The sequence below is a fragment of the Aquarana catesbeiana genome, linkage group LG10 (assembly GCF_042186555.1).
Source record: "Aquarana catesbeiana isolate 2022-GZ linkage group LG10, ASM4218655v1, whole genome shotgun sequence".
Taxonomy (NCBI): Eukaryota; Metazoa; Chordata; class Amphibia; order Anura; family Ranidae; genus Aquarana; species Aquarana catesbeiana.
This window is the reverse complement of record NC_133333.1, coordinates 159,569,551-159,589,969: the sequence shown is the minus strand read 5'-3', so window position 1 is coordinate 159,589,969 and position 20,419 is coordinate 159,569,551.

Sequence of the window (20,419 nt, the reverse complement as noted above, 5' to 3'; positions counted from 1 at the left end):
CCTAGTCCCACACAGTGCACAAACACTGGCAGGGCACACATTTAACCCTTTTATTGCCCCTGATGTTAACACCTTCCTAGCCAATGTCATTAATACAGTGACAGTGCATATTTTGTTTAGCACTGATCACTCTAATAATATAACTGGTCCCCAAAAAGTGTCAAAACTGTCACAAAGTGTCCAAATTGTCTGCCGCAATATTGTCCCATAATAAGGCGCTGATCGCCGCCATTACTAGTAAAAAATAAATAAACAAAAATAAAAATATCTCATAGATTGTAGATGCTATAACTTTTGCGCAAAACAATCAATATACACTTATTGGGATTTTTTTTTACCAAAAATATGTAGCAGAATACACATTGGCCTAAATTTATGAAGAAGTTTGATCTCTTAAATTTATTTATTGGCTACGTTTTATAGCAGGAAGTAAAAAATTATTGTTTTTTTTTCAAAATTGTCGATCTCTTTTTGTTTATAGTGCAAAAAATAAAAACCGCAGAGGTGATCAAATACCACTAAAAGAAAACTATTCGTGGGCAAAAAGGAATACTTTTTATTTGGGTACAGTGTCGCACGTCCGTGCAATTGTCAGTTAAAATAATGCAAAAATCAGCCTGGTCATGAAGGGGGGGATCTTCAGGAAGTCAAGTGGTTAAGCTTTACACCAAGAACAGGTTCTCTTTAACCCCTCACATTAGAGGTATTATATATAACAGAACCACACACACAATTCTTGATGTTATCATTTATTTTGTATATTGCATACTGGTTACCGGTAATGAATAAAGACAGTTATTTGTAGGCACTGATATAGGGCAATGTAGACCTCAGTAGAAAAGTCTGTTTGTGTTTTTACCTGGAGTCTCCCTTTAACAAGCTTTAAAGTTGTTGTAAAGGCTTAAGTTTTTTTTTACCTTAATGCATTCTATGCATTAAGGTAAAAAAACCTTCTGTGCAGAGGATCCCCCCAACCCCCTTATACTTACCTGAGCCCATTTTCGATCCAGCAATGTGCGCGAGAGCAGCGGCTTTCTCCCTTCTCACTGGGTAGATTGATAGCAGTGTGAGCCATTGGCTCCTGCTGCTGTCAATCAAATTCTGTGATGGGGGAGCATGGGGCGGGGCGGGGCCGAGCCTCCCTGTCAACAGATGCAGACAGGGCGGCTAGGGAGCGAGCCCACATGAGTGCCCCCATAAAAAGCAGCTTTCTATAGGGGCACTCGCTGAAGAGGTGGAGCAAGGAGCGCCGGGGTGGGACCTGAAAAGAGGAGGATCAGGGTTACTCTGTGCAATACAATTGCATAGAGCAGGTAAGTATAATAACATGTTTCTTATTTTAATACAAAAAAAATAAAAATAATAGGAGGTGAAATAACATTTTAACACTTGCTGATCATTCACTCATTTCCTTCTCCCCTACTATGCCCCCCGTGTTTTATAACATAAAAGTTCATTAGTCATCAGTAAGCCATTTATATATTCACCTGCACTTCACCCACCACCTCCTGCTTATCAGCCTTCGCTACAGACTTCACATCACTGCTGATGATCACCATTGCTGAAGTCTGCCAATGACAGAACACAGGAGGGAAAGAGTTACCAGGAAGTGACATCACATTAAAAGTTAACTACCCAATCACATGTAAAACGATGAAATTGCCATAGGCAACTGAGGCTTTCAAGGCTTATATCACCTTTAGAATAAATAAAAAAATAAAAATAAATAATAATAATAATAATAATAATAATAATAAATGCACACACATTGCAAAAAGAAAAAAAATTGCATTTAATCATTTTTTTTGCATTGGAGCCTGTAAAGCATGGAAACTGTGATCTGTGGATGGTTGGGGTAATGCAGAGGCTCCTATAGACTATTCCTTTAGTCCCAGGTCTGTATGAAAGGTACAATCCTTTGGTTATGGGAATGGAGAAAGTAATCAATGGACTCTGAGTGCAGCAACGTCACCACACTCGTACTCCATTGAAATCTACAAGTAGCTCTGCTATGGTGGCATATGGAACTTGTAGTCTTTCCTAACACAGATCTAAGTAGATGATATGACTGAGGATGGGGGGGGGGGGCAGATAGAGGGTTGGAGGCTGGAGAATGGCACCGTGATTCAAGTGAGACCCGGAGAAGAAAAATGGCCAAAGGGCCTGCATGACTAGGGGAGGAACTGGGTCAAAAAAGGGTCGGCTAGGTCAGTCGGGCAGGGGGACTTACCTGATTGGAGGCAGCAGAGCAGGGGGGTGAGGTGCTGCTGTTGGTGGTAAATGACAGACAGGCAGATCAGGCATTCTGGGAGTTTTCAGGCAGAGAAGAAACTTCCCTCCCATCCGCCCTTATGTAAAAAAAAAAAATTTTCATGAGGTGTCAAGTTTGGGGAGTATATGTCTTGTTTTGTGTTTCTGTTAATAATAAAAAAAAGAAACACCCAGTGAGCACTTGTGTTGGTGGTGATTTTGTCATAGCAGCTTGGCGGGTCAGGGGGTCTTTGGGGGGGTCAGTGATTATTGACATTGTTGCAACATTGTGGGGTCCATCTAAGGTATGGCACCTACATGTGGCTGGTAGTGGTACCCACCCCCCAGGAGCTAGGTCCCCAGGGGGGGGGGGGGGGGGAATGGAAGTATGGTGAGGTTGTAACGTACTTGAGCCAGTTGGGGTGCGGCTGAGGACATGGACGATTTCAGTAAAATTGCTAGAATTAAATTGTTAGAATTACATTGTTGAACGGTATTTTCGTTGTTATGTTATTTATTAAGTATTAATAAATTGGCTGCTGTGGCCGTATTAAAACGCATGTTGAGCAGTCTGTGTCTTTATTTTAGGGCAGGTTTTAGAACCAGGTTGAAAAATCCATTAGCCATGTTATACTCCAAATATCGGTGTAACATTGGCATGGTCAGGAAGGTGGAATTCGCCTTTAAGAGGAGCTACAGGTGATAGTATCTGAAGTTCCTAACTAGACAGCTATACAGAGCTCTAACTTTTAAAGGCCAGTGTGGAGCAGCGGAGGGGTTTGGAGCATCTGCTACTGTCAGGCTAAGAGAGCCACCAACACTCCCGGATATTCCGCAGGATGAAGAGAACTTTTGAGTCCTTAATTGACAAGAGGGAAAACAAACTTCCAGGATAACAGGAACATAAATAAGTGCTTCTTTCAAACATTCTATTGCTGTGTTCAGGCTACAAAGTGTAACCTGGTAGGAGAGCAACTTTAGGGAACTAACCATGTCTCCTAAGCCAAGAGCATTCCAGCTTCCTATGCCACCCGCCAGCTCACCCGACATTGAACCATTATGGTCCAATGGGCAGGCGGGTGACACACAAAGCTGAAATATGAATCTGTGGTGTCACCTGCACGGCCTGTGCAATGTGGCAGGGGTGTGTAAATCACAGAGAAGGGTAACAAAGCTAATAAAGGGACTGGAGGACCTTAGTTATGAGGAAAGTTTGCGAGCACTGAACTTATTCTCTCTGGAGAAGAGACGCTTGGGAGGGGATATGATTTCAATATCCAAATACCGTACTGGTGACGGATATAGGGATAAAACGTTTCCACATAAGGGAACTTAATAAGACACGCGACCATTCACTAAAATTAGAAGAAAAGCTGCTTAACCTTAAACTACGTAGAGGGTTCTTTATTGTAAGATCAGTTAGGATGTGAAATTCCCTTCCACAGGCGGTGGTCTCAGCAGGGAGCATCGATAGTTTCAAAAAACTATTAGATAAGCACCTGAACAACCACAACATACAGGGATATACAATGTAATACTAACATATAATCACACATAGGTTGGACTTGATGGACTTGTGTCTTTTTTCAACCTCGCCTACTATGTAACTATGTTACTATGTTACAACACAGGCTACATTAAATTGCTCATCTATTGGTAGATAAAGCCGCTCACTTCTATGTAAAGTTGTTGTGTATCTAGCAGTTTGCCTGTTACTAAGGGAGTTACTTAAAGCGAAGTTCCACCCAAAAGTGGAACTTCTGCTCATTTGTCTCCTTTCCCCCTCCAGTGCCACAATTGGCACCTTTCGGGGGGGGGGGGGGGGGGGAGGACAGGATACCTGTCTTTGACAGGTATCCTGTTCCTACTTCTGGGAATCCAAGCCGTGGCCCGTGACGTCACACCGGGGCTCCCTCCGCATCCCTGCTCCTCTCCCTGTCACCAGGCAAGTAGGAGAGAGAAGCAGGCATCACGCATGCGCAGTAGGGTTCCCGGAGTGAAGCCATAAGGCTACACTGCCGGGTACCCTTACCCGCAATGGCGGCAGCAGCACCTGACAGCTGATGGAAACATCAGCTGCGGTGCCAACATCGCTTGACTCCAGGAAAGGTAAGCGGCCTATCGTTAAAAGCCAGTATCTGCGTATGTGTAGCTGCTGGCTTTTAATTTTTTTGGGGGGGCGGAACACCACTTTAAGCCAGCCAAAGATGGATCAAAATTTGTCTGCTTCGGCTGGGACTGGCTGATTTTCGATCCATGTATGGACACTTTGGTCTATCTACAAATCGGCTTCTGTACATCCGCCCTGGCAGATTGTCCCCACTCGATCAGCTCTGCAGGTTATAGTCTACAACACTGATCAGTGTACTATGATGGTGGGGAAGTCTCCCTGTCGTCAGAATACAATAGCTCAGAAGGGAGTGAATAGCTCAGGTGTGTGGAAGGAGAATGTAAAAACTGACTCATCTATGGGCTGCCTTACACAGACATGATCCTTTAACCCAGTTAAAACATGAGGGGAATCTAGTTACTATTTTTCTTAATTACATAAATCTCTTAAAGCTGAACTAAAGTCTTACATTCAGTCTTGCACAGTTGTACAAAATCCTCTCCTATACTTAAAGCTCCTATACTTAAAGTATAACGAAGACAAAACTTTTTTTATAGTTTTGGAAAGAGTGGAGAGGGATTAGAACATCTGTCTGGTTTTTATTGATGTCCCAGTTAGCCAGATTCACCCTCTCTTTGTCTTGTTTACTGTAATCACCAAACGTGAAAGTAAAAGAAAATCCCAAATTTTGGGTTGTCCTCAGAACAGGAATAGAGGGGAAATCTTCCAATGAAGACAGCAGTTCTGGTGACAACCAGGGAGTCCTTTACTTTGGAGTGATATTCTCCCACTTCCTGTTTTGGCTATAGGAGAGATTCTGCTTCTTTTCTGTACTCTGTAATGGGGTGCCTACACAGTTTTTTGTAGGTTGATTGATCAGATAAGAGTCGATAAGCTTCCACTATATAGTCTGTCTTATCCTGTATAACTATGCCACCCCCTCTTGTCACCTGCAGATTTAATTATCATTTCAGAGTTGTTCATAAGTGAACTTAAAGTGGCTTTTAATCGCTTCACCTCCGGAAGATTTTACCCCCTTCCTGACCAGAGCACTTTTTGCGATTTGGCACTGCGTCGCTTTAACTGACAATTGCGCGGTCATGCAACGTTGCACCCAAACAAAATTGACGTCCTTTTTTTCCCACAAATAGAGCTTTTTTTTGGTGGTATTTGATCGCCTCTGTGGTTTTTATTTTTTGTGCTATAAACAAAAAAAGAGTGAAAAAAACACAATATTTTTACCTTTTTGCTATAATAAATATCCCCAAAAAATACATAAAAAAACTATTTTTTCCTCAGTTTAGGCCGATATGTATTCTTCTACATATTTTTGGTAAAAAACAAAACGCAATAAGCGTATATTGATTGGTTTGCGCAAAAGTTATAGTGTCTACAAAATAGGGGATAGTTTTATGGCATGTTTATTATTTTTTTTTTTAATTAGTAATGGCGGCAATCTGCGATGTTTATCCTGACTGCGACATTATGGCGTACAGATCGGACACTTTTGACACTATTTTGGGACCATTGTCATTTATACAGCGATCAGTGCTATAAAAATGCACTGATTACTGTGTAAATGACACTGGCAGGAAAGGGGTTAAACACTAGGGGGCGATGAAGGGGTTAAGTGTGTCCTAAGGAGTGATTCTAACTGTGGGGGGGAAGGGCTGCCGCTCACATGACAGTGATCACTGCTCTCGATGACAGGAAGCAGTGATCTCTGTCACGACACTAGGCAGAATGGGGAAATGCCTTGTTTACATAGGCATCTCCCCGTTCTACAGCCTCCGTGACATGATCGCCGGCAGGCCGGCGGACTTCGAATCCGCAGGCCCCGAGGGCACGGTCAAACTGTACATGGCGTGCACGCCAATTAAAGGGGACGTACAGGTACGTCCATTTTCCCACCGCTGCCATTGTGCTGACGTATATCGACATGCAGTGGTCGGCAAGTGGTTAAAGAGGAAGTAAACCCTGATGGGTTTTTCTTTCTCTCTTTTCCCCTGTAAAGTAAAGGCATAATGTGCTAGTATGTATCGCATACTAGCACATTATGTGACACACTTGCAAATGAAGCCCGTGCCGTCCCCGCTGCAGGCCGCATCCATCGTCCCCCCTCTTCTTTCTGAGGCTGGGGACTCCAGCTCTGTGACTGTCCGGAGCCGAATGACGTCACTCCCGCACATGCTTGCCGGAGCCGCCGGTCATGGCACACGCTCCTGAAGAAATGGCAAAGGTGGCCGTTTCTTCACAGCGCATGCGCTGACGACATCATCAGTGCAGTATATAGTAAAAATCTCGTAAACGGTGCATGTTTAGGAGATATTTACAGTACCTATAGGTAACCCTTATTCTAGGCTTACCAATAGGTACAACTGACACAGAGAGGTTTACAACCTCTTTATCCCACTACACACAATGCACTCCATCCTCTCTGTTTATTAATGTGAAGTGCTCCTGTGTCTGTGTTTTATTAAAAAAATGCAGCTATATACCTGTTTTCAGAGCACCTGTCAGCGCTCACGTGACCTGCCGCCTCTCTCCTCTCTCAGTCTGACAGCTGCAGCAGGTGGGGCTGAGGATTCCCCGCTGATGTCAGTTAGGAGGAAAGGAGGAGAGAGGCAGCGGGTCACGTGAGCGCTTATCAGTGCTCTGAAAACAGGTATATAGCTGCATTTTTTTTATAAAACACAGACACAGGGACACTTCACATTATTAAACAGAGAGGATTGTGTTTGTCTTGCATGGAATGATGTCCCTTCTGTGTGTGATTGATGTCTGGCTGCAGCTCAGTGCAACTCCTGGAGACTTGCTCAACAGTGTTCTCCCACAGTCCTCTTTTGTTCCTCATGTGCCTCCTGTCCAGGACATCCCCACGCTTCCTTGGAGGGCCCCGTCCGCACCCGAGCCCAGGCAGGCCTTTGGGGAGATCCCTCAAAGGCCCCGACAGCCTAACACTCCATCTCCATTCTTCCACCCGATCAACTCTTCCCCAGCTGGGCTGACCCTGGGTATTGAAGGAGGCCTGCCCCCTGCCAATCCAAGTTGGGGATTGGTCAGGGCTCCTTAGAACACCCCAGGTGGCTCCACCTCTTCTCCAGCCTCTCTTTCTAGAAAACACTAGAAGATTCTAAAAAGAAGTAGGAGGTCCTAGTGATGCCACCGGTGAGTCACAAAGCACTTACTCTGAGTCACTCCCATCCCAGATCACAAAACACACCCAGGCTTGGCTACCAGCGAGCTGGTCGGTAAGTATGCTTGTTTTTTTCCCTTGGATTTAACCTTGGCCCTGATTATACCTTATGTCACCCTCCAATGCTGCTTACTGCGATGGGCAGTTATGGGTGGGGGGAATGGCGCTTTTTTTGTTTGGCTACCAGCCAAGCCTGGAAATTTACCTGTACTAGGAAAAAACCTGCTATATTTTCCTAGCCCACTAGAGGGTGCCACACAATTTTATTTCAGGAGACCTATTAGGGGGATTAGTGAAATATCATGGGTCTAAACAGACCCCTGATGTCTCACTTTTGGGGAAAGGGACAGAGGACAGATTCCCCAGTTCCTCTCTCTGCAGCCTCAGCTGCACTGGACAGTAAATGATTGGCAAGTGCTCTGTGCTGAGCAGCTGCCTGTTCATTAACAAACTGAAGCCAAGTAAACACAGTTTACTATGCAGAGACCCCTTCCAAACCAGGAGACCTAAACACTGGAAGGCACAGAGTACAGGGGGTATCCTGTATTGGAAAACAGATTAAAGAGGGGGTCTAAGTACTTGAAAACACAAAGTAACAAGAGATGTCTACACTGAAGAACAAGATGCCATAATGGAGGAATTAGAGACCTCCATAAATGAGAAGGCATATTAAATAGAGACCCCCAAAATGGAGTAATGAAATTTGCCTCCTCATTGGAAATACATGGAGTAACTTTAAACCCTGTAAAGTTCAATCACTAATGAGAATCTAGAAGTATTTAGGGGCCCCCATAATGAAGGAGTAATCAGAGTCCCCCATCCAGAATTGCAAGGAGTAACCTGAGACCCCCAAATGGAATCAGGGAAACGCCTCCACACACATACACACACTTCCAGGCATACAGGGGAAATATTTAGAGATTCCCTACCATGAAGGAGTGCAGGGGGTGAACAAAGGGACCCTCCCTCCCATCCAGGAATACTGCCCCCACCCCAAGAGTCCCTTAATAGGAGGAGTGCATGGAGGTGAATAGAAATGACCCCCTCTCATCCATCCAGGAATACAGACAGACACAGAGGGACCCCATTTAGGAATACAGGACCCCCCTCCAGTTAAAGGAGACCCCTGGATAGGAGGACTGCAGGGGAGTGATATGAGGGGACCCTCATGCAGGAATACAGGAATTTCCCTCCTTCCCCATTCCAGATAAAGAAGACACCGAGCTAGGAAGACTGCAGGGGGGTGATGAGGGGACCCCCATCCAGGAATACAGGACCTCCCATACCTCTCCCCTCCAGTAACTACCCTCTCTCAACCTCCAGTTAAAGAAGACCCCCAGCTAGGAGGACTGTGGGGGTGTGATAAGAGAGGACCCCATTCAAGAACTCCCATCCTCCCCCTCCATATAAAGAAGACTCCCAGCTAGGAGGACTGCAGGGGGTGATAAGAGCAGACCCCATTCAGAAATTCCCTTCTTTCCCCCTCCAGTTAAAGAAGAACCCCAGCTAGTAGGACTGCAGGGGGCAATAAGAGGAGAACCCCTTTAGGAACTCCCCCCCTTCCAGATAAAGAAGAGCCCCAGCTAGGAGCACTACAAGGGGGTTATAAGAGGGGACCCTATCCAGGAATACAAGAATTCCCCTTCCTTCCCCTTCCAGTTAAAGAAAACTGCGAGGGGGGTGATAAAAGGAGACCCTCCCTCAGGAACCCCTCTCTCCCCTCTACCTAAAAAAGACCCCCAGCTAAGAGGACTACAGGGGGTGATAAGAGGGGACCCAAACACAGATAACCCTGCCCACAGCCCACCAATTGAAAGGCCAAGAGGACGACAGGCAGCTGCCATGCCCCCCTAGAAGGTGAATAATGTGTAGTGAATGAACAATCAGCTGCCATGCCCCCCCCCCCCCCTCAATGGAGAAGGTGAATGATGTGTAGTGAGAGAACAATCAGCTGCCATGCCCCCCCCCCCCCCCCCACTGGAGAAGGTGAATGGTGTGTACGGTGAGTGAACAGCTGTACACACACAGCAGCCCTGGTCAAAATGCGGAGGGGGAAGAGGTGAGTCCCAGTACTGGAGGAGAAAGAAATTCCGCACTGTGCAGCCATTGTTATGATGGCTGTCAGGATCTCTTGCTGCTACTCCCACTACTTGCCCTGTTCTTCATGCTGGGAGCAAACACTTCCCTCCCTAGCTGTAAGCAGAACAGCCAATCTGGGCTTTACATACAGGGGTGGCTTAAGGATCCAGAGGGGAGACAGGGAAGGTGCTAATCTTGTTCCTGTGCAGTAATTTCAAGCGTGCCCCTGTGCCACTTCTGCCCCCCTTGTCCTGGCCCTGCCTGGTGGCACCCCTCTCAATGCGGTGCCCCCCAAATGTCAGCCTTAGTTGGGATCAAGTAGAAACATAGTCAAGGAATAAGCCAAAGATCAGTAATGTGTGGTAATGAAGGTATGGATGGCAGCAGGAGCGCAAAGAACAAGATATTGGCTGTAGAAGAGCACAATAATGTGGCAAACAGGAAGTGCACAGACATGGCTTAAATAGGAAGTTCATGCAAAGAGCAAGGAGGTCAAGTTTCATCCAGAAACAAGATATAAACTAAGGCTGTCCAAGGGATCAGGCTGCAAAATGTTTAGCATCTCAGGTGGCACAGTTGGAAGAACCACAGCCAGACGCAACAGAGGTCCTCACTTCAGATCCCGATCCTGACATTGGTGGGGGAAGTTCATAGGCTCAACAGAGGCAGGGAAATTACTGGAACCAATCCCCCTGTGGACCCTCTGCAGCCCAGCCAACTTTCCCTCCTCTTCTCCCAATGGCTTTAAGCTGTTGCAGGGCTAGGGTTGCCACCTGTCCAGGATTCACCCGGACAGTACAGGTTTTGAATCATTTTGAACCATGTGTCCGGTTTTCTGTCTCTCTGGAACCCGGACACATGATTAATTCAGATCGGACTGTGGCAGCTGGGGATCAGGGGAAGCAACATAGCTAATGCTTATCGGGCAGCAGCTGGGGGCTGAAGAAGGAACAGAACTAGTTAAATCAGTCAGCAGTGCAGTAAGACTTGTGCAGTGGCTCCCGACAATTAAACTATAGTCCCAGTCCCCTTGTCTATATCAATCCGCCGGGGCATATAATTGCCGGGAGCCACAGCACAAGGATTACTCCTCAGGGACTATTTGATGATTTTCAGGCACAGGTGAAGTAATCGTACTGTGGTTCCCGGCAATTACATTTCTTTAAGCCAAACCCGAACACTTTTGTAGCACAGGGCAATACTTTATTTTTTTGCAGTAAACACTATAGGATTATAAAACACCTTGGATACATTTGGTGCCCCAAGGAGAGTAGTAATGTAGCGCACAGAGAGCGCCTTGGCAAACAGTGGGTGTGGCTAAACTGCTCTTGCTGACATTATCACCCCACCCTTCAGTCAAACTTGCCCCCAAACGGCTGCCCGTAGCTCCCAGACGGCAACAGATTTGTGTATGACTATTTCGGTTACTTGGGGAACCACAGCCTGCTCTGAATATTGTGTCTGGGTTTCATGTGTCTGGGTTTCAGGTGAACTGAAACCCGGACTCATGATTCAAAATCCGAACTGTCCAGGTGAATCCTGGACAGGTAAAAATGTATGGTTATTTCTGCACTATCATGTGTGGACAAAAGAGGCTATTGGAAAAGCTGCCTGCACCGAATAGGGTACACCCTACCCCTACTGGTCAGTGAAAACAAAAGAATGAAGCGTGGTGCTGCGCTAATCCAGCCACAAGATTAATATTACAAAATGAAAAGATTTGTAAAGTGATGGTGCTAATGGTGTATACACTAGTCAAAGAACATGGAGTAATAAAAATGAGCCATAAGCATAAAGTGACAGTGCTAGTATCAAATCCATAACACTTAGTGACTATAACAAAAGGGTCAATCAGCACACATGTGATCAAAACATGTGAAAGAAACACGGTGTGTATAAAAGCACGATCAGTGATAATTGCACCAAAAGGTGTACTTGATCTAGAATATATCTATTAGATACACACAGTGCAGACATCTACAAGAAATATCTTAAATAAAGTGCAAAATATGTGAATAATATCATATTGTGCATACCATGCACACAGCAAGCAAACATAAAGCAAAGTGACATGTGCAAAAAGCAATCCTTGTGATTAAAAGTTCATAATGTCCAAATAAAGTGATTGGTGAACATATGACAATCCTCCTTTAGAGGGTGAGGTGACTGGAACAGATCTATATTGGTGTTACACTTATAAGTAATGGCCCCTTACCTTCAGGTAATGGGGCAATAGCATGAGACCAGTATTGGAAGTGACAGCCCTTTTATCCTATTGCAGGAACTTTATACCTTCCAGGTATCAGGGTAACAGCATAAGACCAATGTCTGGGAGTAACAACCTTTTATCCTATAATCGACATCTTTATGCAGGAACTCAGTCCCTCCGCGGATATAAATGGAAACAAAAAAAAAAGGAAGGTCCCAGAATAGTGTAATATTGTAGGCTAAAAGCTTAGTTTTATTAGCATAAAAGTACTCACATAACATCAATCAAACAGGTGCCTTATCTCTGACGAGCGGCGAACTCGTAATCTCCAGTTAGCATAGAGTGTCTGTCCCGTCCCTACGCGTGACGTCACATACCACGTGACTTCATCAGGGGATACAGGGAGGCACTTAGGATGTCTTTAAATAGCTGCCCCATACACTATAATGGGCGGACATTTTCTAGTAGTCAAATGGGAAATAACATAGCGGCCATTTTCCCGGAAGTTGATGGGCGCGGCCATTTTGTTGGTTATCTAATACCACGCCCAACACTCGTCAATAAGGCTATGGGCGGTGTTCCATCTAGTCAGCTGAAAGTTATCCAGTCAATAGGCCGTTGTGATGGCATGAGCTGTCAGCAGAGGAGGAAAACAATAAGATCATACTGGTAACAGCATACTCTGATGAGTATAAAATGTATTCAGGGGAAATGTTCCCGGAGCGAGTTCTTTATTTATTAAAAACATCTTTAAAACTACAAGGATCTCTGAACTGTAAATCATCTATGGAGTATATAAAAAATATTAAAATTGTCTAAAATCAAACAATATTAATTAGAAAAGATTACCGTATATACTCGAGTATAAGTCGAGTTTTTCAGCACATTTTTTTGTGCTGAAAGTGCCCCCCTGGACTTATACTCGATTCAAGCACTTTTCTGCAGCAAAAAATTTCATTTTCCGAACCAACTTTGGGGCCCCGTATCTCAGGACCACTTTGTGCTAGGAACCCCAAATTTGGTGTGCAAACCCAGTGGAACTGGTACCACAACATATCCAAGCCAGCTGGGGTTCCTAGGACCAAGTGGCCCCGAGATACAGGGCCCCAGAGTCGGTTCGGAAAATGTCATTCTCTGCTGCAGAAAAGTGTTGACATTTTCTGAACCGATTTTGGGGCCCTGTATCTCGGGGACACTTGGTGCTAGAATCCTCAGCTTTGGATCTTTTATGGTGCTAGTTCCATTGAGTTTGCACACCAAATTTGGGGTTCCTAGCACTAAGTGGCCCCGAGATACAGGGCCCCAAATTCGGTCAACTGTGTCCATCTGCAGCAATGTCATTTCGGGACCATTTGGGTTCAGAGACCCCAAATTATGGCTGCAGCTAGGGGGCATCTAGGAACCCTTAACTACCGAGTTTGAAGTTCGGGGGACCTATGGCTGCAAATGGGCACAGTGAGGCTGCAAATGGGCATTGTTGACCCTCTTTTCCACTTACAGTAGCTGTGCATTTCTCACCCTCGGCTTATACTCGGGACACTAAGTTTTTCCCATTTTTTTGTGGTAAATTAGGGCCTCAACTTATACTCGGAACGACTTATACTCGAGTATATACGGTAATTAAAAAAAAATTAAACAAGATTAATTAAAAAAAATAAAAATTTTCGAACCCGGTCGGAAGGGATAGGAATCTGTGCTGCAAGGAACAAATAATAGCCATACAGCGATGGGAAGTCCCCATCTCCAAATGGTTGTTCTATGCTAACGGTATTGCGGAGGCATTCCCATATCTCAACTAAAGAAATATAATACATAATGGCTAGTGGTCTCATGGGGGGGAAACAATACATAATAGACAAATAATATTAAAATCTACGGGCAATATAAACAAGATAACATTATAGCCAGGCAAAGGGACCATGGCATAAAGATTGTAATATGTAAGAGCTCCTATGAGCTTAGACACGATTGAGGTAAAATTGCGGGTAAATTCAGGTGCTGGTAAAAAATTATTAGACTAGACAGATAGTAATAAAAATATATATATCTAAAATCGTTAAAAATCACTAAGAAAACAATTGAGGTCAAATTCAATGTTCAGGCCTCTTGGCGAGAATATGTCTAAGGTAAAAATCCATTTGGATTCCAGCTGACTGGGGGTCCTAACCTTATGTCCCCCCCGCCAGTGTCTAAAATATGGTTCGATACCCCAAAACTTAAGGTGAGAGGTGTCCCTATTGTGACATAACAAAAAGTGTTTGGATACACTTTTTATCGTAACCATTATAAATATTCAAAATGGTTACGATAAACACAGTGTATCCAAACACTTTTTGCGCAAAACTTACAAACAGTCTGCAAACTATGGGATAGATTTAGGGACTTTTATTTTTTTTAATTGTTTTTACTATTAATGGCGGCGATCTGCAATTTTTAGCGGGACTGCGACATTGCGGCAGACAAATCTGACCCCAGATTACACTTTTTGGGGACCAGTGACATTATTACATTGATCAGTGCTATAAAAATGCACTGATCAATATAAAAAGGACACTGGCAGGGAAGTGGTTAACAGTAGGGGGCGATCAAGGGCTTAACTGTGTTTCCTGGGTGTGTTCTAACTGTAGGGGGGATGAGCTGGCAGGGACATGACAGAGATCACTGCTCTTGATCACTGGGAACAGTAGATCTCTGTCATGTCTCCTGTCAGAACGGGGATCCGCTTGTTTACACTGACAGATCCCCGTTCTGCCTCTGTACTAGGCGATCGCAGGTCGCCGGCGGACATCGATTCAGCCCGACTCACGGGCGCGCTCCCACAACGTGCATGAGCGCACGCCTGCCCACCATCTCGGCTGGCGCGAGCCACCGTACAGCTATGGCGATTTGAGCAGGACAGCCGACCTGCCGCCGTATAACGTTATACGGCGGCTGGTCGGCAAGTGGTCAAGTTAAATTGTGTTATGGTCACTGCTACCCAGATGTTCTTTTATATGAACATTAGTAATAAGCTCTGCAAGGTTTGAGGTTAACAGGTCCAGCAGAGCATCATTCCTAGTTGGAGCCTCTATGAACTATGTACCATAAAATTGTCTTGTAATTGTTTTCTACATTTCCGCCCTTTTACTGCTCCAGCTAGGTTTGCCGCCCTTTCTTTAAGCCAAACCCGAACATTTAGTAATGTAGTGCACATAGCTTGTTGCAGCAAAATGTGGGTGTGGCCAAATTGCTTTTGCTGACATCATCACCCTGCCCCCCAGTGATGCTGAACCCGCTCCCAGACAGCCGCCCGCAGCTCCTGGACAGCAACAGATTTGTGTGTAACTATCTTGGTTACTTGGGGTGCCACAGCCCGGTCTAAATAATGTGTCCGGGTTTCAGGTGGACTGAAACCCGGACACATCGTTCAAAACCCGGACTGTCCGGGTGAATCCCGGACAGGTGGCAACCCTACGTGCACCCTCCTACCTAGAGAGGCTGCTGATCTCACGGACTCTGTGCTCCTTTTATTACATGCTGAAAAAAGTATTAGGGAAATCTGAGTCTAAATAAGTGAGCAATACAATCTATTTTTTTATGCTACCACATACAGTATATGCTCAAGTTAGCATGCAAGCAAGGATGTACTGTATATGTTAAGTCATGGAAACACATTTCTGCTTAGTCACGGAGCAAAGAAAAACACAGGTCAAATGATCACTCATCAGTATCTGTCTGCAGTAAAGCACAATAATGTACAGACTGTTCAAAGGCCATACATGGCTCCTGGTAGTGAAGATAGTAAATCCAGAAATACAGCTGGATGTGGCATTCTTAACTCAGGCTTTAGAGTTTGACAGGTGTCACCGCCTGTCAAAATCACCCATCCAGTTCAATGGGGCCATGCCGCCACTGCCACAACTGCGAGCCAAACAATTTACAAAAATTTCTAAAACATATCCAATAAAAAAATGTATTCTGCTACATGCCTTTGGTAAAAATAAAATAAAAATTATGATAATTGGTCTGTGTGAAAGTTATAACGTCTACAATCTATGCTACAGTATATATACTGGAATGCAGCTATAGACGCTATACTGTAAAGTGCGGTGATCAGCGACTTATATTGTGACTGTGATTAGGTGGCAAGTAATCTGGCACTAACAGGCACTATTTGGGAGGGTCACTAACTGACACAGACATTGCTAGTGATAATACTGTACACTGACACTGTATTAATGACACTGGCTGGGAAAGGGTTAACATCTAAGGGTAATCAAGGGGTTAACTGTGTGCCTGACAAGTGTAATGTGTAAAATATTTGATGCTTTTACTTTCTGATCTGGCTGTTTTTTCTCACTTCTTTTCAGGAAGAAGAAACAGTCAGATCGCTGTTCCTATGCACACAGAGTTTTGTGTGTAAACACAGAACTCTGTGTGTGGTTGGACACGTCCGATCAGCTGATTTCAGGCAAATTCATTGCCTGAAATCTGATGCCAATCACAGCATGGGTTGGCAGGGTGTGCACACATGCACGCCTGGAACCCAGAAGAAAGGTGGCGACGTACAGGTACCTTGTCTGGCCTGCCTGTGCCGCAGCAAATTTAGTAGCAAGTTAACCACTTGCCGACCGCTATAGGGCGGCCGCGCTGCGCAGGATCATGTATATATAAGTGATCCTGCACTTCTGGGTTTTGGGCGTGAGTGTGCGCCACTGGCAGCTCGCTCCTGCTGTGATTCTACACAGTGGGAGCTGATCGGCGGGTCCCGCAGAACTGATGTCTACCGGCACTCGCTGATCATTCGGTACACAGGCAGAGCAGTGATCTGCCTATGTAAACAAGGCAGATCACCATTCTGTCAGTAAGGAACACATGGATCCTGTGTTCCTGAAAAGCAGGGACAAAGATCTATGCTGTCCCCTAGTAAAAGCACCTCCCACACTACAGTAAAACACCAGCTAGGCACACAGCTAACCCTTTGATCGCTCCAAATAACCCCTTCCAAGCCAGTGTCATTAGTACAGCGACAGTGCATATTTTTTAGCACTGATCACTGTTTTAGGCCCCTTTCACACTGGGGCGGTGGGGGCGTCGGCGGTACAACAGTGCTATTTTTAGCGCTGCTGTACCGTCGTTCTTGCAGCGGTATTCGGCCGCTAGCGGGGCGATTTTAACCCCCGCTTGCGGCCGAAAAAGGGTTAAAATTCCTCGTACAGCGCGGCTATAGCTGCGGTATTGCCGCGGTATAGCCGCGCTATCCCATTGATTTCAATGGGCAGGAGCGGTGAAGGAGCGGTGAATACACCGCTCCTTCACCGCTCCAAAAAAGCGGTTTGCAGGACTTTTTTCACCGCCCTGCCTGCGCACCGCTTCAGTGTGAAAGCCCTCGGGCTTTCACACTGAACAAACAGCGGAGGCTGTTTAGGGGCGGTTTGCAGGCGGTATTTTTAGCGCAATACCGCCTGTAAACCGCCCCAGTGTGAAAGGGGTCTTAGTGTCACTGGTCCCTAAAAAAAGTGTCAAAAGTGTCAGTTAGTGTTCAATTTGTACACCTCAATATCACAGTCCCGCTATAAGTCACTGATCACCACCATTACTAGTAAAAAGTAAATAAATAAATAAAAATTCCATAAATCTATCCCATAGTTTGTAGACGCTATAACTTTTGCGCAAACCAATCAATATACGCTTACTGGTATTTTTTTTTAACCAAAAATATGTAGCAGAATACATACTGGCTTAAATTGATGAAGAAATTAGATTTTTTACATTTTTTTATTGGATATGTTTTATAGCAGAAAGTAAAAAATATTGGATTTTTTTTCAAAATTGTCAGGCTTTTTTGTTTATAGTGCACAACAATTGTCAGTAAAGTAACCCAGTGCCGTATAGCAAAAAATGGCCTGGTCAGGGGGTAAATCTTCTGGAGCTGAAGTGGTTAACTACTGTGCTAACAATACTGTCTCATGAATTTATTAAAATGGAAACAATATTTTTTTTTAAGTTTTATAACACTAATACATTTTACAGAAGGTCCGAGTGCTTTGCGAGTTGTACAGTTTGTCTCTCTCTATCTCTCGAACTCTAGACTTTAACATGTGACAGACCAGACGACACATCTTTGGGTCGATGTACAGTGACTCAGCATAAAGTTCTGGAAATGACTCAGCAACCTGTGGAAAAATACCCTACAAGCAGCATATAACACACAGTCACATGATGTTTGCTTAGAACAATGCACTAATATTTCTGCTCAGTGAAATAGGGGGTTAGAGCAGTCACATTTCAGCCTTATGGTTTATTGACCTTGAGTTTTAGGGGCCAGGTTCTGAATGTTTAACACTTTAAATCCTCATTTTCCCTATGGGAATGTAACGTGCTTTACAAAAACACACATTAGTGAACATGCTCCTTAATTACTGAAATTATTTTCTGGTCAGTCCAAGAAATATAAGTCTAAGATAAATAGTCCAAGATAAATAAGAAGGAACATGCAGCATTCATACAGTATACCGAGCCTTTTTCTTTTTAGGATGTGTTCTTTACGTTCTCAGCATGTGTCCAGTAACAGAACTTCTAAAGTTTAATATGATACCAGAATTTTGATGCTCTGTCTCTGTTCCCTCACTTGCATTTCAGTATTGTTTTTGCCAATAACTAAGAGACTTCTACTAATGATAATGAAAGTTGAATTTCAATGATCCAGCTCCTGGCATTGCTACTGATGGAATTTTCAGTGCTATGCCAAGAGGCTCTTTGCAATGTTATGTAGGGAATTATGTTATTCATTTTTCTGTCACCCAAATTTCTTGGGATTTTTTTTTACTCTCCTCCGGTTTGTGTCTCCCATGCTCTATCTTAGCCACCCTGGTTGCGTTCTTACACTTCTTGTTGCATTCCTTGTACTGTTGGAATGCTAAAAGTGAACCACCTGTTTTATTTTATTTAAAGGCCATTTTTTTGTCTTTAATGAGACTTTTTATGTTGCAGTTTAGCCACCCAGGTTTAACCTTTGTTCGCCTATATTTATTGCCCATTGGAATGCACTCGGCTATACCAATTAATATGTTCCTAAAGCACTCCCATGTTTCTTCTGTGTTTAATGTATCTAAGATTTGGTCCCATTTAATATCTTGCATTATTTGAAGAATTGGCTCGCCTGAAATTTAGTGTTCGGGTACTACCCTCGTGCCTTCTTTTCCTATGATTTATGCTGAAAGCAATCATCCTGTGATTGCTAGATCCCAAGTTTTCCCATATTTGCATATCTGTGATCAGATCTGAGTCACTTGTAATTAATAGATTTAGTAATGCATCATTTCTGGTCAGGGGAATCCACCAATTGGGACAGGAAGTAGTCCTTTAGGACATTTAAGGAATTACAGGTCTTTATTAAGTGAGCTGTCCTTGCTGCCCAGTCAATAGCTGAAGTCCCCCATTATGATGACATTTCCCTGCCTAGATGCTATTTCTAACTGTGAAAGGAGCTCCAACTCCCCTTCTTCCTTCAAGTTGGGGGGCATGTAACATACCTCCACTAGAAATTTCCCACTTGTTTCTTGCCTTTGAAGTTCCTCCCACACGGATTCCACCTCCCCCCTTGCCCCATCCCTGATGTCATTCTTCTTTAACATGTATGTGGCCACGCTAAAGCAGTGATAATAAATACTAAATCAACAAAAAGTTACAATAGAAAGTGACGAAAATATGATGTTGTGAAGACTTTAGAGTCCAAAGTGTGTGCCTTGGTGACAAACACCATGAATGGGGCCCCAGATGATGTCCTAGGGGAGGAAACGGGTTGGTCCAAGCCTACGTACGTGACACTGTCACGCCACCCCAGACTTGGAATCTTTGCTGTACAGCCTAGAAATTGTGTTTTTATGCGCATATTCCTTTTTATCATGTGAGTGGAACCTGTACCATGTATGTATATTAAAGTTTTTAGTGTATTTACGCTATGTGGTTTCCTTTGCTTTGATTCTATGTGGATGTCTGCAATATATGGTCCCTACTGAGTTCATACACCTTGGAGAGTGAGTCAGTCTGATATACTGCAACCAAGTGATGCTAACTGGATTGCCCGCTAAGTGTTTACAACAGGCGAATTGGACTCTGTGGAGACATTCCAATTTGGTAAGATTGCATTTTGACTATTGGTGACGCTTCAAGTGGTGATTACTGCAATGGATTAGCATAACTGTCATTCAATTCCATCCATGGTGTTTGTCGCCAAGGCACACAAATTTGGACTCTAAAGTCTTCACAAATTCATGTTTTCTTCACTTTCTATTGGGACTTTTTGTTGATTTAGTATTTATAATCACTGCTTTAGCACAGCAACATACATGTTATATATACTGTTGCATAGTTTTGTCTTGCTATTTAGCTGCCAGCAGCTGTTTATTTTTACATGTGTTAAAAGCAGTGCAGTTTCTATTTTTTGTTCCATGAGACTGTTTTCAACGTAAAGGCAGCCTGATTTACATCTAATTGTGTGCCTGATTTGTTTGATGCATGTCCTTCAGTAGAATATTAGAAAAACATTCATTGAAACTCAAACACCAAATGCTGAAATTCTGTTTACTGTCTA